The sequence below is a fragment of the Somniosus microcephalus genome, chromosome 1, assembly GCF_052327205.1.
Source record: "Somniosus microcephalus isolate GS21.2 chromosome 1, FLI_Smic_1.0, whole genome shotgun sequence".
NCBI lineage: Eukaryota > Metazoa > Chordata > Chondrichthyes > Squaliformes > Somniosidae > Somniosus > Somniosus microcephalus.
Window position 1 is genome coordinate 201,189,451 of NC_140987.1, and position 26,216 is coordinate 201,215,666.

The 26,216-nt window shown below is 42.1% G+C and overlaps 1 long non-coding RNA gene across 6 annotated transcripts in view; it reads left to right on the forward strand.

Annotated features, from left to right (window-relative positions):
* The window catches only part of LOC147124550 (uncharacterized), a 244,334-nt gene that overhangs the window by 109,075 nt on the left and 109,043 nt on the right, over nt 1-26,216 (forward strand). For 2 of the 6 annotated variants that reach the window (XR_015078558.1, XR_015078553.1), the window contains exon 8: nt 14,008-14,122. The exons of the other annotated variants lie outside the window; for them this stretch is intronic. This is a non-coding gene — a long non-coding RNA (uncharacterized LOC147124550). The remainder of the gene's footprint in view (nt 1-14,007; nt 14,123-26,216) is intronic. 6 annotated transcript variants of the gene reach the window in all.

Here is a 26,216-nt window from a genome sequence, read left to right on the forward strand (position 1 = left end):
AGGCCTGATGGTGATGATGAGGCCAGCCACGATCCTCCAGTGACCAACCCCGATCCTCTGGCCCCCCTGCCGATCCTCTGCCCACCCCCACTCACAGCAATTCCTGATCTCCCCACGAACCCCGATCCCCCCACAATCCACGATCCCCCCACCACAATTCCCGATCTCCCCGCGAACCCCGATCCCCCCCACGATCCCGATTCACCCGCCGATTGCCAACCCCAATCCTGCGATCCCTCCCCCGGATCAACCCCTCACAACTGAGGCCTACCTGCCCGCAGCAAGCCAGCTAGCTTGTGGGAAACTGAGGCCTCACATTCAAATCACATTCGACCTCCCAGGATTTTTCCGCCCGCCTTGGAACCCCCCCCCTCCCCTGCCAACCCCATCCCACCTCCCTGAAGAAATTTCCGCCCAATGTTTCAGGTCTATGACCTTTCATCAGAACAGATTCATTCATTCAGTCATTCAGAAGCAGTTCTGACAAAAGGTCATCGACCTAAAATGTTAACTCTGTTTCTCTCTCTCCACAGATGCTACCTGACCTGCTGAGTATTTCCAGCATTTTCTGTTTATATTTCAGATTTCCAGCATCCGCAATATTTTGCTTTTAAGAACATAAGAACATAAGAAGTAGGAGCAGGAGTAGGCCTTACGGCCCCTTGGGCCTGCTCCGCCATTCAATAGGATCATGGCTGATCCGAACTTAGACTCACGTCCACTTCCCTGCCCGCTCCCCATAACCCTTAATTCTCTTGTCAGCTAGGTAACTGTCTATCTCCGTTTTAAATTTATTTAATGTCGCAGCTTCCACAGCTCTCTGAGGTGGCAAATTCCATAGATTTACTACCCTCTGAGTGAAGAAGTTTCTCCTTATCTCAGTTTTGAAACGGCAGCCCCTTATTCTAAGATTATGCCCCCAATTCTAGTCTCACCCATCAGTGGAAACATCCTCACTGCATCCACCCGATCAAGCCCCCTCACAATCTTATATGTTTCGATAAGGTCGCCTCTCATTCTTCTGAATTCCAATGAGTAGAGTCCCAACCTACTCAACCTTTCCTCATAAGTCAACCCCCTCATCTCCGGAATCAACCGAGTGAACCTTCTCTGAACTGCCTCGAGAGCAAGTATATCTTTTCTTAAATATGGAAACCAAAACTGTACGCAGTATTCCAGGTGTGGCCTCACCAGTACCCTGTATAACTGAAGCAAGACTTCCCTGCTTTTATACTCCATCCCCCTTGCAATAAAAGCCAAGATTCCATTGGCCTTCCTGATCACCTGCTGTACCTGCATACTAACCTCCTGTGTTTCATGCACCAGGACCCCCAGATCCCTTTGTACTGTAACACTTTGCAGTTTCTTTCCATTTAAATAACTTGCTCTTTGATTTTTTCTGCCAAAGTGCATAACCTCACACTTTCCAACATTATATTCCATCTGCCAAATTTCTGCCCACTCACTTAGCCTGTCTATGTCCTTTTGCAGGATTTTTATGTCCTCCTCACTCACTGCTTTCCCTCCCATCTTTGTATCGTCGGCAAACTTGGATACGTTGCACTTGGTCCCCTCCTCCAAATCGTTAATATAGATTGTAAAGAGTTGGGGTCCCAGCACTGACCCCTGCGGAACACCACTAGTTACTGATTGCCAACCCGAGAATGAACCATTTATCCCAACTCTCTGTTTTCTGTTAGATAGCCAATCCTCCACCCATGCCAGTATATTACCCCCAATCCCGTGATTTTTTATCTTGTGCAGTAATCTTTTGTGTGGCACCTTGTCAAATGCCTTTTGGAAGTCCAAATACACCACATCCACTGGTTTCCCTTTATCCACCCTGTTTGTTACATCCTCAAAGAATTCGAGCAAATTTGTCAAACATGATTTCCCCTTCATAAAACCATGCTGACTCTGCCCGATTAAATTATGCTTATCCAAATGTCCTGTTACTGCTTCCTTAATAATGGACTCCAATATTTTACCAACCACAGATGTTAGGCTAACTGGTCTATAGTTTCCAGCCTTTTGTCTACCTCCCTTTTTAAATAAGGGCATTACATTAGCAGTTTTTCAATCTGCTGGGACCGTTCCTGAATCCAGGGAGTTTTGGAAAATTACCACCAATGCATCCGCAATCCCTACCACTACTTCTCTCAAGACCCTAGGATGTAAGCCATCAGGTCCAGGGGATTTATTCGCCTTAAGTCCCATTATCTTACTGAGTACCATCTCCTTAGTGATTTTAATCGTGTTTAGCTCTTCCCCCCATAGCCCTCTGGTTGTCCAGTGTTGGGATATTTTTAGTGTCCTCTACTGTAAAGACTGATACAAAATATTTGTTCAGCGTATTTGCCATCTCCATGTTCCCCACTACTAATTTCCCGGTCTCGTCCTCTAAGGGACCAACATTCATTTTAGCCACCCTTTTTCTTTTTATATAACTGTAGAAACTCTTGCTATCTGTTTTTATATTTTTTGCTAGTTTACTTTCATAATCTATCTTCCCTTTCTTAATTAATCTTTTAGTTATTCTTTGCTGGCTTTTAAATGCTTCCCAATCTTCTACCCTCCCACTAGATTTGGCTACTTTATATGCCCTTGTTTTCAGTCGGATACTATCTTTTATTACTTTACTTAGCCACGGATGGCTGTCTTTTCTTTTACGCCCCTTTTTCCTCACTGGAATATATTTTTCTTGAAAGTTGTGAAATATCTCCTTGAATGTACACCACTGCTCCTGTACCGTCTTACACCTTAATCTATTTTCCCAGTCCACTTTAGTCAACTCTGCTCTCATACCTTCATAGTCTCCTTTATTTAAGCTTAGTACGCTGGTTTGAGATCCAATTCTCTCACCCTCCAACTGAATTTGGAATTCAACCATGTTATGGACACTCATTCCAAGGGGATCCTTTACTAGGACATTTTTTATTAATCCTGTCTCATTACACAGGACCAGATCTAAGGTTGCCTGCCCCCTGGTTGGTTCAGTAACATACTGCTTAAGGAACCTGTCCCTCATGCACTCTATGAACTCTTCCTCAAGGCTGCCCTGCCCAATTTGATTTGTCCAGTCAATATGAAAGTTAAAATCTCCCATGATTATAGCTGTTCCCTTATTACAAGCCCCAACTACTTCCTGATTTATACTCTGACCAATAGAGTTGCAACTGTTAGGAGGCCTATAGACTACGCCCACTAGTGACTTTTTCCCCTTATTATTCTTTATCTCCACCCAAACTGTTTCACTATCCTGATCCTTTGACCCAATATCATTTCTCACTATTGCAGTGATTCCATCCTTTATTAACATAGCAACCCCACCTCCCTTTCCTTCCTGTCTGTCCGTCCTAATAGTCAAATACCCCTGGATGTTTAGTTCCCAGTCATGGTCACCTCACAGCCATGTTTCTGTAATGGCCATGTGTAGTTATTTGTACCGTCAACTCGTCTATTTTGTTATGAATGCTGCGTGCATTCAGATAAAGAACATTTAAATATGTTTTGTGACAATTTATTCCTGCTTTTACCCCCTTTACTACTTTACCTTTATCTTTATATATTCTGTCCCTTCCTGACACGCTCTGGTTTTTAATTTCCCCACTGCTACTTTGCTCTATTGCCTTCTCCGCTGACATTTTTATTTTTCGCTCTCTTGAAACCTCCCCCCCACTAATTAGTTTAAAGCCCACTCTACATTTTGTATTAATGTAGTTGCTTTTATCATTTCAAAACAATAAAAACATTCCAAAATCCTGTAGTAATCTTTTGAGCAAGTGTCTTAATTTGTTCCATCAAATAGTATCTGGCATATGTGTAAATAAGCAAGTTCAGGATTTAGACAAGAAAGTACATTTTCTGTGACAGATTTTTAAACATGTTTTGGGTAGGAACAGAAATCAATTGTGTATTATAGTTGATATGTAGCAGGTATCTCAAAATTCATCAACATTCATGGAGGAGCCTCAGGAGATAGTTTTGAAATTTTCTTTTCTATTTTGCTTTTTTATATGCAAGAGTAAGGGTCCTCTTGTGAAGAGTAATCACAGTTTGTAGGTTGCCAAAATGGTACTCTAGGTTAAGGTAATGAGGAGAGTGGCTGAGTGTCAGAGAGGAAAGCAGCAATAGCTTCTGCAAGAGAGCAGTGGCAGGCATAAGAAGGGTAGGGTTGTCATTCAGAGAAAGGAGGTTGCTGTGCAACAAAAGAACTTGTACCACTTTTAATGGGAGGGAATATGTCTCAAGACACTTACAGGCCAATTTCTAAAAATGCTAGACCCTCTCTATAATGTCAAATTTACAAATAATGCATAAAGCAGCTAGTAGAAAGGGAGCTATAAATATTGCTCACAATGTCAGAAAGTATTAGAGTGAGAGGTTATTGTACAGGAAACTCTTTTTTATCCGGCACCGACGGGACTGGCGTGGTGCCGGTTTATCAAAAAGTCCGGATTACAGAGAGGTACAGTAAAAGGTATGAGAGCCCCGTACACGGCCACAGATCCAGGCATCCCTGTTGCATGGCAACAGGTGCAGGAACCCCGCCACAGATCCAGGCATCCCTGTTGCATAGCAATAGGTGCAGGAATCCCATTACACGGCCACAGATCTAGGAACAGCCACAAATATGAAGTAAAACTTCCCTGAACCTACTCCTGAATTTTGCCGGTTAACAGGGATTTCCGTTTATTTAGCTGCCAGTAAATCGAGAGTTTCCTGTAATAAGAAAAGGAAGTTCCTGTATATACTGTAGGGAATTTTATTCCTAATCTTCTCCCTGCTTATTTACTCCTCTGTTGATTCTTGCTGGGATATGGTTTCATGCTTCCTCTGGTAGCTCACTTAAGTCATGTTTTTTCAAGTGTAATAGTCCAGACAGTGAGTGTTGATGGACTATCCAACCACAAAGGACATCATAACCAAGCCCAATCTTGTCTTCACCTAATGTCTACACACCTGGGCTTTCAGCATGAATTCTGGTTATCAATAAGGGTCTTGCCTGATTTACCTCTCCTCAGCCCAAGGATGTTGAGTTCAGTTCTGGCATCTGAACTTATGCCCTGCTTTGATCAGCTAACTCAGCACAAATGGTGAAAAGTTTCAGTTTGGAATTTAGGTAATCCAACACAAATAGCAGTTGCTGTACAATATCTCGTGTTCTCATCGCCAAGATTTCAGAATTTGAGTATTTGAATAGATTTATATATTTTTGTTTCAGAAATATATGAAATTAAGCATTCAGTACCAAAATTTCAGATATATAATTAGAAGTACTGGAAACCCTGGTAGAATAGTTTCATCAGTGCATTATTTTGTTCATGTCTATAGAATGTTAAACTATTATCAATATGTGTGTGATGTCTTGTTTGAGTAGGCCATGGTTAGGACTCCAAACCGTTTGGCTGAAGATCATTGTAATATTCACCATAGGGTAGCAAATCTGATTGGCAAAGTTTACAATCAAACACTTAATGCAATCATATTACATTTCTCTGTGCAATATTTTTTCTATTTTTGTAAGATCACTTAAAGTAAACATGCTAAGGCCTGTGTAAAAATAGTGAGCACAAAGCAGTGTTTAGACATCAACTTCATCAATTGGAATTTCTACCCTCATAGGCCTGTGCTATCTTAGAAATGTTATTTGTTTGTGCTATAGCTACAAAAACTGCAGGAGCATGTTTAGGCGTTTAAAATGTTTGTAAGTAATTAGCACATGTAAGAGTTATCTATTGGTAATAATGAACAAAAGGTGCATGGTTATCTAGGTTTTAAAACAACTAGGTCCATTTTAGCACCTGGTTTTTCCTTGTGGAAAAAGATTCCCCTAATACATTAAAACCCATAAGAAATTCATGCATTCTCATTCAGCATCAACTTGAACTTAGGGGTAGAGTTTCCGTTAGTTTTGCGCCCAGATTCCCACACAATTGGCCGAATCAGTGCAAAAGATCGAGGAATTTTAAACGTCAATGAGTTACGCCCAAAACCACTTATATTCATGTTTCCGTGATATTTTACGCTGGTTCAAGATTCAATTTGCCCAGATCAGGCCCCGCCCACAAAACTACCCATGCCCCCATTTCAAAATTGCGAGGTTCCGCTGATTGCGTGGCTTTGTAAGGCTCTTTAAATTGCATTCATTTTCTTAGGTGCACTAGCATTAGTAGGCATGTTTTAAAAGTTTTTCACATCAAAAAATATTTACCTAGAAATTGCGGTCAGAGGTGTACCTCTGGAGTACTCCTCCGACCCGTGAAACATTTCCGAAAGTACCTCCTGGCGCCCAGGCTGTGAAGAGTTGCAGTCTCCAGGTGGACGGCAGCGTAAAGGCCCATGGATCCAGGGATGCAGGCGGTTCGGAAGCATCCCTGGGATCATGTGGGCCTGGTCCTCCAATGACAAAGGAGAATTCCATTGCAATCATTTACAAAGGGCATCCCCAAATGATATGCAATGGAATCCCCAAATAATCATACAATGTACAGAATTTTAATAATTAAACAATGTACTGAATTGCCAATTTATTCATCAGTTCCTTCATCGCACCAACCTCAATAAAAATTTAATTTTTGATAAATAATTTTAAACATCTTAATCCAGGCCAATATTTGCATAAACTAATTTAAACTTTATGTGCATAATTTTGGATTTTTTAATGGTTTATTTAAGCCTTATATATACTCTTATGCTGATGCAAGCAGGCCCTACGCCTACTTTTACCAGTCGTAAGAGTTGCGTGGTCAATTGCTGGGCAGTTGTTGGGCAAATAACCCAACTCTGTGCCAGCGATAATCATTTTTCAGGCGGCTCGGTTGATCTGTCAAGGCGTACCTTGACAGATCACAAGTTCCGGATTTCACGCATACACAAACGCATGCAGAAATCCAGAAGTTGTGGGGCCTTTCAAATGGATTATGATGGCATACTCAGGGCCATTTAATTTACTAAGAAATTGACTAGAGTACACCAATGAAACTATTAAATGGCTCAGTATAGTTTAATTAAGTCATTTTCAATGATTTTAAATCAGATTACTCACAGGTGGAGGACTGGACACCCTTATTAAAATGCATATTTTTGCTGATACACCCATTTTCAGCTGTATTAATAATGTTGCACCAGGTTACTAATCTTACTAGTCACACCTAGCACAAAGGAAGATGGTTGTGGTGATTGAAGGTCAATCATCACAGCCCCAGAATATCGCTGCAGGAGTTCCACAGGGCAGAGCCCGAGGCCCAACCATCTTCAGCTGCTTCATCAATGACATTCCCCCCATCATAAGGTCAGAAATGGGGATGTTCGCTGATGACTGCACAGTGTTCAGTGCCATTCACAACTCCTCAGATGATGAACCAGTCCATGCCCGCATGCAACAAGACCTGGACAACGTTCAGGCTTGGGCTGATAAGTGGCAGGTAACACTCACGCCACAGAAGTGCCAGGCAATGACTATCTCCAACAAGCGAGTGTCTACCCACCACCCCTTGACATTCAATGGCATTACCATCACTGAATTCCTCACCATCAACTTCCTGGGGGTCACCATTGACCAGAAACTTAACTGGACCAGCCACATAAATACTGTGACAACAAGAGCAGGTCAGAGGCTAGGTATTCTGTGGCAAGTGTCTCACCTCCTGACTCCCCAAAGCCTTTCTACCATCTACAAGGCACAAGTAAGGAGTGTGATGGAATATTCTCCACTTGCCTGGATGAGTGCAGCTCCAACAACACTCAAGAAGCTCGACACCATCCAGACAAAGCAGCCTGCTTGATTGACACCTCATCTACCACCTTAAACATTCATTCCCTCCACCACTGGTGTACCGTGGCTGCAGTGTGTATTATCTACAAGATGCATTGCAGCAACTCGCCAAGACTTCTTCGGCAGCACCTCCCAAACCCGCGACCTCTTCCACCTAGAAGGACAAAGGCAGCAGGCGCATGGGAACACCACCACCTCCAAGTTCCCCTCCAAGTCACACACCATCCTGACTTAGAAGTATATCGCCGATCCTTCATCGTCGCTGGGTCAAAATCCTGGAACTCCCTCCCTAAAAGCACTGTGGAAGTACCTTCACCACATGGACTGCAGTGATTCAAGAAGGCGGCTCACCACCCCCTTCTCAAGGGCAATTAGTGATGGGCAATAAATGCTGGCCTTGCCAGCGACGCCCACATCCCATAAACTAATTTTAAAAAATATGTTAAGGAATACTTTTTAATGGAAAAAAACTATTACGTTCTATTAAGCTGCCCAAATGTGTTGGTTCATGGATTTTACATTTGTGATAATGCAAATTCATTTTAGCGGAAACTTGAACTGTAACTTAATCAGTGCAATTTCAAGTGCATTTTGGGTGCAATTTCCTGATTGCGGCCAAAGCGGAAACTCTACCCCAGTGCCTTTAATGTACTTCGCAGAGGTGTAAAGAAAAATGGGCCCCAATGACAGATTAGATGGGGTGCCCAAATGCTTGGTCAAAGAGGTAGGTTTTAAGGAGGGTCTTAAGGAAGGAGAGGGAGGTGCAGAGGTAGAGGGATTTAGATAGGGATTTCCAGAGTGTAGGACCTAGGCAACTGAAAGCACTTATTATTGGCAAAGCGAGACTATTGATCATCATCTTCACAACTTTGTTCAGTTAATGCCAATGCTTTTGTTGTAGCACCAACAGTTGAGTTATACTACATGTTTTGTCTAATGCAAAACAGTTTCAGCTATGCATCAATGCAAAATGTGTAGTTTAACTCTGATATGAAGTCATCCTTTTTAAATTTAGTTAAGTATTGTGAGCAGCTTGAAGAATAGTCATGCCCCACTTATCTTTGCACTCCCTGGTATAATTGCAACCAGTGCAAGGCAAATTTAGAAAACTGACCACCTGGCAACTTTTTAATTTGACCTTTCACCATTTTAATAGAATCAAAGTCCTGTTCACTCTTAGTTAACATTAAAATGCAACTGTTATTCAGGTGCTGGTGAACAGACTGTGTGTGGGTACACATGCACAGAGACTCATTTCCCCATGCCAGAGAGTGATGTAGAAATCAGGTTCGATGGCTGCACAGCTTTCTGATCAGTTATTGTTCTACAGTGCCAGTAAAGAATTAACACACACACACAAAAAGAAAACTATGGTGAGAGAAAGAGATGAAAAGTTCATCTACTCACAGTTTTCTAAGGGACCTAGGAAAGTCAAATCAGTGCCTATAGCACAACAGCACTGTACACTAGAAAATCACATTGTGCCATCATAAAGCTAGTTTCTTAAAATATGAATACAAGTTGGTACTGATGAATATGATTGTGGGATGAAAATGTGATTTTAAAACGTAAAGCCCAGTACATTGAGTCTTATCATTTCAATAAGTATAAATGCAGCTGCTTACCACAAGTTAATTAAAAAAGATAAACTTGATGTCAGTTTTACTTAACAAGAGGTCTCTATAATTTCCTTTCATCTGCTCATTTTAAAGAATTTACCTAAAATCTCTGCTAAGCTAAAAATATATATATTGTATGTCTCACCACAAGAAAATGTATGGAATTAAGTAAAGTTGAGAATGTAGCTCTGCCCTCTGCTGTGGGTTAAGAGCAAACCAACCATCGATGCTGCTTCGATCGACTCGCCACTGCAGGATGTACAGATGTTTAGTCTACCTTCTGCTGCAACATTTTAATGAGCTATTTTACCTCCCAAATATGGCAAATGTAATAACATACATGAGCTACATATGTTACTGTTAAAGTGTTACTTAGCTCTACAAGATACACTAGTGAAGGCTGAATGCAACACATATAGACTGCATTATTTTTTGTTTTCAAAGAAGCAGTCCGCCCCTTTAATGTGCCTATTAAAAAGAATGTCGTATATGTAAATTAAGGAATGTAGCATGGTATTATAAAGGTGATAAATGCTGTTCTATACGCTTAATAATTCTTGGCTTGAAAGATTTCAAATTGATTGTAGTGCTGGCAGCTACATAAACATACATCATTTGAAAGCAAGCAAAAAAAAATCCTTGAGTAGAACATGCCATCATACTGCACAATGCCATGGTTACCTTTCACCGAAAACGCTTGTGTGAAGCTTAATACAAAACACAATGGCTGACTGTGTTCTTTAATGCTGTCTTTGTTTTTCTTTTTCTTTCTTTATTTTAGTCACTGCTTGGGCAGTTTTCAATAGTGATTAAAAAAAATAAATAAAAACCTTGCCAAAAAAATCCGAAACATTAATTTATGGTCATTAGAAGTGTCCCGGGTAGCATAAGAAGATTTTCAGTTGGGCACTTCGGGGATGGGAGGAGGGTGCTGAGACACAGGAAGGAAGTTGCAAGTGATGCTGAGAGTCCAGCGGCAGTGCATGTCTTTACTGTTACCAGAGTCATGGGAATGGCGAAAACAGTTAAGGTTCAAGGTCATCGTTGACATTCAGCTGTCGGGAGCTGTATTGTCTGTTAGTCTTCACTTCACTGACACATTTAAGGGTACTTTATGCCAACCACAAAGCAGCAGTCAATTGATACCATTGCATTTCATGTGCATGGAAACCGGTCCATATGGAACATTGTACTCTGGGAACTGTCTAACATTTATTCATGCAAGTTGTACTGAAATTATACCTTCCTTGATTTACTTAATCCATTTAGGAATTTTGGAGAAGCACAAAGTGTAATTTAACAGCGATAACAATGTGTATATGGGAAAACTAGAGTATTCGTGACATTTGGGAATGTGTCTGATAAGTACCAGCATTAACCTATCATAACTTTAAACTGAGAAACCCTACAGTTTAAACACACACAAAAAAGAAAACTATGCTGAGAAAAAGAGAAGTAAAAGAAAATTTATCTACTCACAGTTTTCTAAGGGTCCTAGGGAAGTCAAATTGCTCAGAAATGATATAAGACTGTGCAATGAAAAGAGGTAAAATGTAAGCCTAGGTCAGGGTACCAACTGTGATTAGCTCCATTGTTGGAGGCCCTTTGAGCTTCATTGGTCCCAAAGAAAACACCACTAATGAATCTATCTGAGCTTGGCAGAACTTTGTATTGAAGGCAAGTTATAGTGGTTCTTCATGGTGCTGTGGCATACCGTAAGTATACAGAAAATTTCTGTACAGTCCCATTCAACTTCCACTAGTACAAGGGCCTCCAAACGTTCTTTTACTCATTTTTCCCAAGAATTCCTTTTGCCATTTTTAAATAATGGTCATTTAAATGAACTGTATTGATACTGTTGATACTGTAACAGGAGAAAAAAGCTAAAAATATTTATTGATAAACAGATTACAATATAAACAGCATAGCAAAATACTGGCTTAAATAAAAACAAAAAAAATCAAAATGCACAGCAGGTAAATCAGCATCTGACTGAAAATGATTAACATTTCAGCTGGGACCCTTCATCAGCAGTTCTAATGAAGAGTTTCCATCTGAAATGTTAGTGTGTTTTTTTTCAGAGGCTCACAGATCTGCTGTATATTTCCAACATTGTTCTGTTTTTATTTCACAGATTTTTCTTTTTACCTCTAAGTTACGACTTTCTTAGCTCTACTTTATTATCAATATTTTGTTGGGCAGGATATTACAATTGGTACATGTCTAGGAATCCTAACCAATAATGTTCCTACTTAATATCTTAAGTTACAAATCAGAGGACACAAAGGTTATCTTTTCAGCAGGACCCTTAAGTTCCTAAACAATTTTGAAACAGTCATGGAGTGAAATATGCGTTCAATGTTGTTAATAATTATGTGGCTGAATTTCAAATTATTAAAAGCATAGGCATCACTATTGTGAGCTTTATTTATAGAAACAGTTTCTATATCTACAATCATATCTCAGCATTGCACTCTTAGTAATGTCCAGCTTTGTTCAAAACCAAAAGGACATCTTTACCGTGATAGCTTTCTTTTTACTAAAAGCTGTAGAAAAATTCACAGCAAGTTTGCGTGACTATGGCATTTATTTAATTTATTATCAAGACAATAATTTAATAAAATGCCTTGAAATATGTGTATGTGTGTGCATAGATATATATATTCTAGTAGTGGAAGATGTGTTGAAATTAAACAGTTGCATTTAAGCAACACCAAATTTTATATTTATCTAAGCTAATATTCTTCTAATAAAACTTGGAACGTGTGCCAACAACCTCAGTGTGGGTCCTGTGAAGGTCTGCTGTTTAGTTTGTCTCTGACATTTAACAATAAAGACATTTTCTCTGAAATCTGTAAGAAAAACCTTTGGGCAGTGTTGTAGGGAGCAGAGTCTCATGCAATCAAGTCTGACATGTCACAACTTTCCCCCCCTCCCCCCCCCCCCAGAACATAGTAAATCAGCAGTTGTGATTTCTTGTCTAACTCTTCACTCATGTCTAAACTAAAACTTTTTAATATTCCACTAAACATCTGCAAATAAAGCCACAAAAAAGAGAGGAGTACAACAAGATAAGTCAACTTGAATTTGAAATCCACTGCAGCATATTAAGTGGCGCAGTCTCATTGTAAGAAAGGGCGACCCCGCGGCTTCTTGCAGTTTGAAGCTAATTGTTTTCGTCAGGATGGGAACGTCTGGAAGTCCATTGCAGTGTCCCACCAGCACAGCTTCAGTAACTGAGCCGGCCTGCAGAGAATGAACCCACTTTGTACCGACACAGCGGGCTCAAACACCACCTATTCTGCTCTCCAAACTGTCATGCATAACAACTTTATTGTGCTAAATTGAACTTGAAAGCAACCAAAGGCTATGAGAAGGAGAGGCTATGAGAAAAGCGTGCTGTCAGCGTTGGCAAAGGCTGACCTGGAAAGAAGATTCTGAGACAGGAGAATAAAAGACCAGGCCCCATGAACACAACATATTGTTTCATTTTAAAGTATGATTCCCATACAAGAGAAAATAGAAAATGTGATGTAAATTTATTTAAATAGATTCTGCTGCTCCAAAGTTTGCCAGTCACTCTTGCTTAACTTTCCCAGCTCCCTGATTCGTTGCTTACAGTGGGAATATAATGACATATAGTCATCATTGTAACAGCTTCTTTGCAGGGGCACAATAATGATTAATAGCCAGCAGCAAATTTTCACATGGGCTTGGAGGCACTGTGGCACTAAGCATACCAAACACTCCCAAATCCCCTTTTCTGTTCCAATCAAAAGTCCTCTCCTTGTACCTTGCAGTTATGAACAAAGCCTATCTTAATTCCAATCAGATTTCCTTAATTCAGAGTAGACCTTCTTTTCTGATTGATTAGTGTGCTCTTTTTTCCCTTTCACTTCTTTTCACTTGTGTGCATCAGAGGCACAGTGGTATTTCTTTCTTTTTTTAACATTTGTTCCCAGGATTACTAAATATTTCCTTAAAAAAACTTAAAGTGGTAAACTGTAATCTGCTGTAGAAGAGAAGGCTGTTTGTAAAAAAAAAATTCTCTCTCCTGTTTTCAAATTCTTTGACCAACACCAAGTTGTAAGAAGTGTAAAGGAGCAGCAAGCCTGACAGACATAAATCTGGGTTTGTCCAGAGTATGCAGAGCCACAACAATAGGTTGGCTCTATTCATTGTATCACAGCTGGTTCCCATGAGAGACTAACAACTGAGAATAGAGTAGATCAGTTTTCCTGACGGGGATGTTTATTCATTTTATGATGGTAGTCACTTACAAATGAAAAGGATTCACATTAGGTTTGATGTGTATGACATATATTCATAATGGATCCCAACTACAGTACAAAGTTAAATGTAAGAGTTCAGACAGCGCATATACTTCAAAGATCCTTCATTTTAACCCTTGTAACAGGAGGGTAACAAAATATCTGTACCTAACATCTTCGTACATGTAATGTTATACTGTCATCCACCAATAATTTTCTGGTACAGAGCATACATCTGTGACTTACATATTCTCTTGTCAGTTTATTAGCCTGTCTACTAATGTTGAGCACAGATGAAGTTTACATAATTTAAAGATAAAGCTTTTTAATGTGATTACAGAGGAAATCCTATACAATATTAAGCAGTCACTCAAGGGACAGATAGACTATGAATGTTTGAAACAGGTGGCTGTTTAATACGGATACAATCCTTGCACAGCTGAGCTCCACTTCAGGTGAGTTAGTATAGTTAAGTGTTACGCTTTAAGTGCATGTAGAAAGTTTTGTGCTATCATATATCTCCCTTTTAATCTGTCTCTCTGCCAATTCCTTTTGCATTTTCTTTCTTAAATTTCACGGCTGAAATTTCTTGAGTCAAATGTTGTGGATTCAAGTCCCACTCCAGAGTCCTGAGTACAAAAATCTAGGCTGACACACCAGTGCAGTACTGAGGGAGTACTGCACTGTCATTAAACCGAGGTCCTGTCTGCTCTCTCAGGTGGACGTAATGGCCTACTCCTGCTCCTAGTTTCTATGTTTCTATGTAAAAGAGTCCACGGCACTACTTCAAAGAAGAGCAGGGGAGTTATCCCCAGTGGCCTGGCCAATATTTATCCCACAATCAACATCACTAAAGAAACAGATTATCTGATCATTATCACATTGCTATTTGTGGGAGCTTGCTGTATGCAAATTGGCTGCTGCGTTTCTTACATTACAATAGTGACTACACTTCAAAAAGTACTTAATTGGCTGTAAAGCACTTTGGGAGGTCCGGTTATCATGAAAGGCACTATATAAATGCAAGTCTTTCTTTCTTATGTTTGCAACATTTCAGATTATTTCTTTACCTATATCTTGGTTTTTTTTTAGCTCTTTTTCTCTCTGTCTCGCTCTCTCCTCACCTGCCCCTCCCCCTCCCATCTCAATCATTGTTGCATTTACAAATACACTCCCAATCTTTCTCAGTGAAAACATGTAACAGAACTTAGAAATGTGATTGGTCCTGCAAACTGTCACTAAATATTGTTGGGTGGGGTATCCATTGGTAATTTGATCACTTCTAGTGGGGAACATGATGTGCACTACATCTGAAGGTATGATTGCTTTAATCAACCATCAATCATCAATATCGAAGCAGAGATTCTCAGAGCGATCATCTTGTTCATGGTGGGAAAATACATTCTCTTATCCTGCCTACATTGTGAATATGATTTGTCTGTGTCAACTGAGGTTTATTTAAAACCTGTACCAAGTGCATTCTTAAAAACAAATTGTGTCTGGTTGGTTCTGGTGAAGGAATCTTCCCATTACTGCAGATCAGTGCAAAATTACCATTATAACAAGTTAAGCATTTAACTTTGAAAAATCTGTTTTTGTCTCCTGAACACCATGATCAATTAGCCTGCAGTACCTTGCCCAAATGACCATTTTCCATGTGTGACTCTAGACAGTGGTGTAAATTTTAACTTTCACCGACTGCCCCATTTTCCTTTCTATTGCAGTCAATTGAAAGGAAAATCCAGCAAGGTGTATAATGGGCAGCCAATCCACTACCGCCAGTTTTCCATACGCCAGTGAAAGTTAAAATATACCCAGTGATAGCACACTATTTGACTGAGGGCAATCGAAGCTGAACCTGATAATGTCCATACACATACACACAGATATTACTGACTTGGACGTGGGTGTACAGGGCTCAATTTCAAAATTTGCAGATGACACAAAACTTGGAAGTATAGTGAACAGTGAGGAGGAGGGTGATAGACTTCAAGAAGACACAAACAGGCTGGTGAAATGGGCAGACAGGTGGCAGATGAAATTTAATGCAGAAAGTGTGAAGTGATACATTTTGGTAGAAAGTATGAGGAGAGGACATGTAAACTAAATGGTACAATTCTAAAGGGCGTGCATGAATCGAAACCTGGGGGTATATGTGCACAAATCGCTGAAGGTGACAGGGCAGGTTGAGAAAGCAGTTAAAAAGGCTTACGTGTTCCTGGGCTTCATAAATACAGGTATGTACAAAAGTGTGGAAATTATGATGAACCTGTATAAAACACTGGTTCGGCCTCAACTGGAGTACTGTGTCCAATTCTGGGCACCACACTTTAGGAAGGATGTGAAGGCCTTAGAGAGAGTGCAGAAAAGATTTACAAGAATGGTTCCAGGGATGAGGGGCTTCAGTTACATGGACAGACTGGAGATGCTGGGGTTGTTCTCCTTAGAGCAGAGAAGGTTGAGAGGAGAAATGATAGAGGTATTCAAAATCATGAGGGGTCTAGACAGTGTAGATAGAGAGAAACTGTTCCCATTGGTGGAAGGGTCGAGAGCCAGAGGACACAGATTTAAGGTGGCTGGCAAAAGAACCAAAGGTGACGTAAGAAAAAACTTTTTTATGCAGCAAGTGGTTAGGATCTGGAATGCACTGCCTGAAAGGGTGGTGGAGGCAGACTCAATCTTATCTTTCAAAAGGAAGTTGGATAAGTATCTGAGAGAAAACATTTGCAGGGCTACGGGGAAAGGGCAGGGGAGTGGGACTAGCTGAGAGTCGGCATGGGCTCAATGGGCTGAATGGCCTTTTTCCGTGCTGTAACCATGCTATGATTCTATCACACACACCCACACATACACACAACCACATGCACACACAAACACACGTGCATACACATAGACACACATACACACAAACACACACACACAAACACACACACACATATACACAAACATGCATACACACACATACATACATATACACGCACACACACATACATGTGCACACACACACACACACACAAATATATACACTGCTAGCTGGGGGGAGCCGAGCTTTGCCATGGCTGTTTTGGGCCGGGCGGTTTAAATCGAGTGCCAGGCTTTGGGGCCTCTCTGTGTCCCTCTGTGAATCTGCTGCCGGGCAACATTTTAAATCGAGTCCCAGGCTTTTGGGCCCTGTCTGTGTCCCAAGATGAAAGTGAAAGTACTTATAAAACGTTTTTGGTAAATCTTATGCCCGGCTTTGCCAGGGCTGTTTTGGGCCGGGCGGTTCAAATCGAGTCCCAGGCTTTGGGCCTCTCTGTGTCCCTCTGTGAATCTGCTGCCGGGCAACATTTTAAATCGAGTACCAGGCTTTCAGGCCCTGTCTGTCTGTCTCTCTGTGAATCTGCTGCCGGGCAACATTTTAAATCGAGTGCCAGGCTTTTGGGCCCTGTCTCTCTGTCCCTTTGTGAATCTGCTGCCGGGCAACATTTCTACCTTTTAATACCTTGAAAGATGAAAGTGAAAGTACTTATAAAACGTTTTTGGTAAATCTTATGTTATTTTTCAAAGAGATACTAACTTTTTCAAAGCTGGATGATCAAAGTAGTTTGAGTTGGAAGCTGAAGTAATGGCAGTGAAACAATGGCTGCCACATCCCTGAGATGAAAATGATTAGTCCCGCCCACACACACACACACCGATTGGCCAACCATCAGGGGACCGTACTGTAGGATTGGTCAATCGTGACGGCACAGGATTGGTTGAACCTTGACGTCAGTCAATCAATGCTAGCAGATAATGTTTAATTTTGAAGGTTTTTTGCATAAGGCACGAACAATTTTCGTCCGACCGAAAAGTAAATACGCTTACGACCGTCCCGGAACCGTAAGCTTTCTTCGGAGGTAACGCACGCGTAGGTACACTCTATAACTTTCGAACGCATAGCCGGACAGACGCACACGTGAGGACAGACAGACTGAAGGACAGACAGACAGATCGATTCCTTTATATATATAGATATGGTTTCCAGCAGGGATTATCAAAGCAGGAACCATAGCTGCATTTTTTTCTCTCCTTCCTAGCTCAGGAGCACTGAGAGAAATTGTAAGATTCCCTACTGCCATCCCAGCTGAGATCAACTTACTCAGGGATCAAACTGGAGATATCCTGACTGATGGATCAGTACCACACTGGTGGTCCCTTTAACCAAACTCAGCCATAAGGGCAGTCAGTTACGACACTCACCAAAAGGCACCTATTTATAAGGCATCAAATGTGGACCATACTAATCTATTAATCCAAAGCAGATAGCTCATGGCAGGTGTTAAAGACCTATATTTCTCTCACATTTGGCACAAGCAAGTCAAAAAACTATTTCACAACAGTCACAGAACATCTAGAACTCATCAGTGATGGAATTTATTCCATTAGTGTCTAGCGTCTAGTAGAATCTTAAATGTGCATTTACATTTACTCTGAATTGAGCCCCACAATTGCTGATAACAACTTTGGCTTATTTTCCATGAGCAAATTATCATTTTGCAATTTCTTACACAACATGTCAATTGTGTGAGCAATGAAATAACCAAAAGTATGTGTTTAATAAATAATATATGCAGTGCAGAAAGCCCTAGTTAGTGGCTCACAGTATCTGTTAGTTGAGAAAGTTGTACAATTTAGGTTTACGTAACTGAAAACTTTTCATTTTAAAAGACTGCATTTAACGTAAGTTTATCAAAATCTAATTTCATTACTAGAATAAAATTAAAATAAACAAACTGATAGGTAATTTTGTTAGTGTGACAAATGACTACCTCATTGTACTACTGCTCTCCCATGCATACTGGCTGGGTAGAATTCTCATCTTTGTGTGGCACAGCAAGTCACAACATGTTGAATCCTGCTGCTTATAATACAAAGTATGAGTTTGCCATCTCACAAAACAGAACAGTACAAATAGCGCAACACTGAGTGACGTAAGCTATGTGTGTGTGGACTGCGGGTGCAGCAAGATAGAGGCCAGCACAAAGGAATTTCCTTAAGAATCCACAATCATATTCTTGCAACATTTTTGTGGAATTAAATGAAAATTAGATGACTGCAGTCATCAAGATTTTTTTTAAAGTCCCTGATTAAAAAATTGAAGAATTTTCTGTTCAGAGAAAAAAAAAACAAGTTGTTGACCGTTTTCAGAGAAACAAGTTTTAAAGCTCCTTTTGAAAAAAACTCTAAATGAAAAATCTTTTCCTGAGCTTTGTAAGATTGGTTATAGTTCTACAACAGAATTTCTGATTTACTTGCTGCAGTTTTAAAATGCCCCTGTTTCTGGTACCTGTATTGTGCCACATTGTTGGATAATTTATAGAAACCATAACAATTAGCCATTCAGGTTGCTGTGGTGATCTACAGAATGTGTGAAAACTGTTTATTATGAGTTCAGGTTTTAATAATTCATCAATCATGTTTGTTTGCAAAATTATACATTTTAAGAAAAAAATTACTAGCATATAGTAGATAATTATAATTAATAAAAAATAAAAAATAGCCTCCAATTGTCTTGCGTTTATGAGGAAATAGCTCCCAAGCTAACTGAGTGCTGAGACTTCAGGTCAAGGTCAGTCAGGAGCCGAGGGCACTTCAGTGAAAGTTATCACTAATGTCCTATATTTATAGTATAAATTGATAAAAGAGACATTTATCTGCATTTCAGTTTTACTGTGAGGTTTTAGCTGAATGAGATACAGTATTATACAATGCGCAGGGTATGCCCTTTCTCTGAAACATGGTGTGAAATAAAGCTCAGTGTCACTGCAGTTCAAATCACACAACACAATGGTACTTCAGTATGAATGACAGGATTCAATTGTGGGCGGCCAGTGTCTATTTTAACCCCGTGACTATATAATTTCAGCAGTAAATTTGGTAATGTTGTATGCATTATAATGAACAATGCTTCTATCAGTACGTATTAAAGAAGTAGCACATAGGAACGGTAGCGTAGTGGTAATGTCACTGGCCTAGTAATCCAGAGGCCTGGACTAATGATCCCAGAGATGTGAATTCAAATCCTACCATAACAGCTGGGGAATTTAAATTCAGTTAATTAAATAAATCTAGAATAAAAAGCTAGTATATTTAATGGTAATCATGAAACTATCATCTGGTTCACTTCAGGTGGATATCACGTTTAATCAGTTGGTCACACCGCAGGTAAAGGCTGCATAGGCAGGAAGGGAATGGGTGGCCACCAAACAGTGTAGTAGATGCAGGCAGGTAGTGCAGGGGTCCCCTGTGGCCATCCCCCCTCTCAAACAGATATACTGCTTTGGATATTGTTGGGGAGGATGGCTTATCGGGGGAAGGCAGCAGCAACCAACTTCCTGGCACCATGGGTGGTTCTGCTGCACGGGATGGGAGGAAAAAGAGCGGGAAAGCTATAGTGATAGGGGATTCTATTGTAAGAATAGATAGGCGTTTCTGCGGCCACAAACGAGACTCCAGGATGGTATGTTGCCTCCCTGGTGCAAGGGTCAAGGATGTCTCGGAGGAGGGGGAGGGTGAACAGCCAGCTGTCGTGGTGCATATAGGTACCAACGATATAGGTAAAAAACGTGATGAGGTCTTAAAAGCTGAATATAGGGAGGTAAATTAAAAAATAGGACCTCAAAGGTAGTAATCTCAGGATTGCCACGTGCTAGTCAGAGTAGAAATAGAAGGATATTTCAGATGAATATGTGGCTAGAAGAATGGTGCAAGGGGGAGGGATTCAAATTCCTGGGACATTAGAACCAGTTCTGGGGGAGGTGGGACCAGTACAAACTGGATGGTTTGCACCTGGGCAGGACCAGGACCGATGCTCTAGCGGGAGTGTTTGCTAGTGCTGTTGGGGAGGGTTTAAACTAAAATGGCAGGGGGTTGGGAACCTTTGCAGGGAGACAAAAGAAAGGGAAGCAAAAGACAGGTTGGAGAAAAGCAAAAGTGGAAGTCAGAGAAGTCAAAGGTGTAAATCAAACATGGCCGAAGTAAAGAATAATTCTAAAAGATCTAAGAGTGTTAAAAAAACAAGCCTGAAGGCTTTGTGTCTTAATGCGAGGAGCATTTGTAATAAGGTAGATGAATTAGCTGCGCAAATAGATGTAAACGGATATGATATAATTGGGATTATGGAGGCATGGCTCCAGGGTGACCAAGGCTGGGAATTCAACATCCAGGGGTGTTCAATATTCAGGAAGGACAGGCAAAATGTACAAGGCGGTGGGGTAGTATTGCTGGTTAAAGAGGAGATTAAACAATAGTAAGGAAGGATATTAGCTCTGATGATATGGAATCTGTATGGGTAGAGCTGAGAAATACCAAGGGGCAGAAAACGTTAGTGGGAGTTGCATACAGACCCCCAAACAGTAATGTTGGGGATGGCAGTAAACGGGAAATTAGAGATGCTTGCAATAAGGGCACAGTAGTTATCATGGGTGACTTTAATCTACATATAGATTGGTCTAACCAAATTAGTAACAATACTGTGGAAGAGGAATTCCTAGAGTGTATACGGAATGGTTTCCTGGACCAATATGTCAAGGAACCAACTAGAGATCAGGCCATCTTAGACTGGGTATTATGTAATGAGAAAGGATTAATTAGCAATCTTGTTGTGTGAGGCCCCTTTGGGAGAAGCGATCATAATATGATAGAATTCTTCATTAAGATGGAGAGTGAAGTAGTTGATTCAGAGACATGGGTACTGAATTTAAATAAAGGAAACTACGGTGGTATGAGGTGCGAGTTGGCTAGGATGGATTGGGGAACGTTACTTAAAGGGTTGACGGTGAATAGGCAATGGCAAACATTTAAAGATCGCATGGATGAACTACAGAATTTGTTCATCCCAGTTTGGCATAAAAATAAAACAAAAAAGGTGACTCAACATTGGCTAACAAGGGAAATTAGGGATAGCATAAGATCCAAGGAGAGGACATATAAATTGGCCAGAAAAAGCAGCAAACCTGAGGATTGGGAGCAGTTTAGGATTCAGCAAAGGAGGACAAAGGGATTAATTAAGAGCGGGGAAATAGAGTACAGGTAGACTATCCTTTATCCGAAAACCTCGGGACCAGCCGTGTTTCGGTTTTCGGAAAATTTTGGATTTCGGAAGGTATTTTATAAGACTGGGAAATTTGTCGGGGGTGGGTTGGCGGGGGTCTGCGGGGGGGTCGGCGGGGGGGGTCGGGGGTGGGGGTCGTCGGGGTCGGCGGTGGGGTCGGCGGGGGTCGGGGTCGGCGGTGGGGGTCGGCGGGAGTCGGGGACAGCGGGGGGGGTTGGCGGGGGTCTGCGGGGGGTCGGCGGGAGTCAGGGTCGGCGGGGGTCCGCGGGGGGGTCGGCGGGAGTCGGGGTCGGCGGGGGGTCCGCGGGGGTCCGCGGGGGTCCGCGGGGGGTCGGCGGCGGTCCGCGGGGGGTCGGCGGCGGGAGTCGGGGTCGTGTGCACGACTTACGCTGACCCTCTGCTCAGCGTAAGTCGTGCGCCACTCTGGTCATGTCGTGCGCATGACTTACGCTGAACGAAAAAACCTTCGGTTTTTAGAGGGTTTCGGTTTTCGGAAGTTCGGATAAAAGGTAGTCTACCTGTATGAGAGTAAGCTTGCAGGGAACATAAAAACTGACTGTAAAAGCTTCTATAGATATGTGAAGAGAAAAAGATTGGTAAAGTCAAGTGTATGTCAGAATCAGGGGAATTTATAATGGGGAACAAAGACATGGCAGACCAATTAAATACATACTTTGGTTTTGTCTTCACAAAGGAGGACACAAATAAACTCCCAGAGATGTCGCAGAACATAGGGTCTAATGAGAGGAAGGAACTGAATGAAACCAGTATTTGTAGGGAAATGGTGTTAGGGAAATTGACAGGATTGAAGGCCGATAAATCCGCAGGACCTGATAATCTACATACTAGGGTACTTAAGGAAGTGGCCCTAGAAATAGTAGATGCATTGCTGGTCATCTTCCAAAATTCTATAGACTCTGGAACAGTTCCCATGGATTGGAGGGTAGCTAATGTAACCCCACTATTTAAAAAAGGAGGTAGAGAAAAAATGGGGAATTATAGACCGGTAAGCCTGACATTGGTAGTGGGGAAAATGCTAGAGTCCATTATAAAAAATGTAATAGCAGAGCACTTGGAAAACAGTGACAGGATCGGACAAAGTCAACATGGATTTACAAAAGGTAAATCATGCTGGACTAATCTACTGGAATTTTTTGAGGATGTAACTGGTAGAATAGATAAGGGAGAACCAGCGGATGTGGTGTATTTGTACTTTCAGTAGGTTTTCGATAAGGTCCCGCATAAGAGACCAGCGTGCAAAGTTAAAGCACATGGGATTGGGGGTAAGGTACTGACTTGGATAGAAAACTGATAGGCAGACAGGAAGCAAAGAGTTGGAATAAACAAGTCTTTTTTCAAGAGGAAGGCAGTGACTAGTGGGGTACCACAGGGATTGGTGCTAGGACCCCAGTTATTCACAATATTTATTAATGATCTAGACGAGGGAACTAGATGTAATATCTCCAAGTTTGCAGATGACACAAAGCTGGGTGGGCGTGTGTGCTGTGAGGAGGTTGCAGAGAAACTCCAGTACGATTTGGACAGGTTGAGCGATTGGGCAGATGCAGTATAATGTGGATAAATGTGAGGTTATCCACTTTGGTGGCAAAAACAGGAAGGCAGATTATTATCTGAACGGCAATAGATTGGGAAAAGGGGAAGTGTAACGAGACCTGGGTGTCCTTGTGCACCAGTCGCTGAAGGTAAGCATGCAGGTGCAGCAGGCGGTTAAGAAGGCAAATGGTATGCTGGCCTTCATAGCGAGAGGATTCGAGTACAGGAGCAAGGATGTCTTGCTGCAGTTGTACAGGGCCTTGGTGAGACCACACCTTGAGTATTGTGTGCAGTTTTGATCGCCTTATCTGAGGAAAGATGTTCTTGCCATGGAGGGAGATTCACCAGACTGATACCTGGGATGGCAGGAATGATGTATGAAGAGAAATTGGGGTGATTAGGCTTATATTCGCTAGAGATTAGAAGAATGAGAGGGGATCTCATTGAAACTTATAAAATTTTAACAGGACTAGACAGACTAGGTGCAGGAAGGCTGTTCCTGATGGCGAGGGAGTTCAGAACCAGGGGTCACAGTCTAAGGATAAGGGAGGGGTAAGCCATTTAGGACAGAGACGAGGAGAAATTTCTTCACCCAGAGAGTGGTGAACCTGTGGAATTCTCTACCACAGAAGACAGTTGAGGCCAATTCATTAAATATATTCAAGAAGGAGTTAGATATATTTCTTAAGGCTAAGTGGATCAAGGGATATGGGGAGAGAGCAGGGACAGGGTACTGAATTTGGATGATCAGCCATGATCGCATTGAATGGTGGAGCAGGCTCGAGGGGCCGAATGGCCTACTCCTGCTCCTATCTTCTATGTTTCACTAATGACCTTTTGGGAAAGAAATCTGCCGTCCTTACTTGGTCTGGCCTATCTGTGACTCCAGACCCACAGCAATGTGGTTGACTCTTAACTGCCCTCCGAAATGGCCTAGCAAGCCACTCAGTTGTAACTAACCATAATGAGAATGAAACCAGACGGACCACCTGGCATCGACCTCGGCACCAGCTACGGAGACGGCAACGGCACATCAACATCTGGGGACTTGTGCCAAAAATGGGCGAGCTGTCCCACAGACTAGTCAAGCAACAGCCTGACATAGTCATACTCACAAAATCATACCTTTCAGCCAATGTCCCAAACTCCTCCATCACCAGGGCTGGCGGTGCAGTGATATGCAGTCGGAACGGAGTCCCTGGGAGTCCTCAACATTGACTCTGGACCCCATGAAGTCTCAAGGCTTCAGGTCAAGCATGGGCAAGGAAACCTCCTGCTGATTACCACCTACCGCCCATCTCAGCTGATTCATACACTTCCATGTTGAATACCACTTGGAAAAATCACTGAAAGTAGCAAGGGCACATAATGTACTCTGGGTAGGGGACTTCAATGTCCATCACGAAGAGTGGCTCGGTAGCACCACTATTGGCGGAGTCCTGAAGGACATAACTGGGCCTGCGACCAACACGAGGGAAAAACCAACTTGACCTCATCCTTACCAATCAACCTGTCACAGATGCATCTGTCCATGACAGTCCCGTCAACAGCAGAATTGTATACCACCACAATCTGTAACCTCGTGGTCCGGCATATCCCTCACTCTACCATTACCAGCAAGCCAGGGGACCAATCCTGGTTCAATAAGGAGTGTAGAAGAGCATGCCAGGAGTAGCAACAAGTGTACCTAAAAATGAGCTGCCAACCTGTGGAAGCTGCAACAACAGGACTACATGCATGCTAAACAGCAGAAGCAGCATGCTGTTGACAGGGCTAAACAATCTCACAATCAATGGATCAGATCAAAGCTCTGCAGTCCTGCCACATCCAGTCATGAATGGTGGTGGACCATTAAACAACTAACGGGAGGAGGAGGCTCAATGAATATCCCCATCCTCAATGATGGTGGAGCCCAGCACATGAGTGCAAAAGACAAGGCTGAAGTGTTTGCAACCATCTTCAGCCAGAAGTGCTGAATGGATGATCCATATCAGCCTACTCCTGAGGTCCCCACCATCACAGAAGCCGGTCTTCAGCCAATTTCGATTCACTCCACATGATATCAAGAAACAGCTGAGCGCACTGGATACAGCAAAGGCTATGGGCCCAGACAACATCCCGGCTATCGTGCTGAAGACCTGTGCTCCAGAACTAGCCGTGCCGCTAGCCAAGCTGTTCCAGTACAGCTACTACACAGTCATCTATCCGACAATGTGGAAAACTGCCCAGGTATGTCCTGTCCACAAAAAGCAGGACAAATCCAATCCAGCCAATTACCGCCCCATCAGTCTACTCTCAATCATCAGCAAAGTGATGGAAGGTGTCATCGACAGTGCTATCAAGCGGCACTTACTCACCAAAAACCTGCTCACTGATGCCCAGTTTGGGTTCCACCAAGACCACACGGCTCCCGACCTCATTACAGCCTTGGTCCAAACATGGACAAAGGAGCTGAATTCCAGAGGTGAGGTGAGAGTGACTGTCCTTGACATCAAGACAGCATTTGACTGAGTGTGGCATCAAGGAGCCCTAGTAAAACTGAAGTCAATGGGAATCGGGGGAAAACTCTCCACTGGCTGGAGTCATACCTAGCACAAAGGAAGGTGGTTGTGGTTGTTGGAGGTCAATCATCACAGCCCCAGGACATCGCTGCAGGAGTTCCTCAGTGCAGTGCCCTAGGCCCAACCATCTTCAGCTGCTTCATCAATGACCTTCCCTCCAACATAAAGTCAGAAATGGGGATGTTCGCTGATGACTGCACAGTGTTCAGCGCCATTCACAACTCCTCAGATAATGAAGCAGTCCATGCCCGCATGCAACAAGACCTGGACAATGTTCAGGCTTGGGCTGATAAGTGGCAGGCAACATTCACGCCACAGAAGTGCCAGGCAATGACTATCTCCAACAAGCAAGAGTCT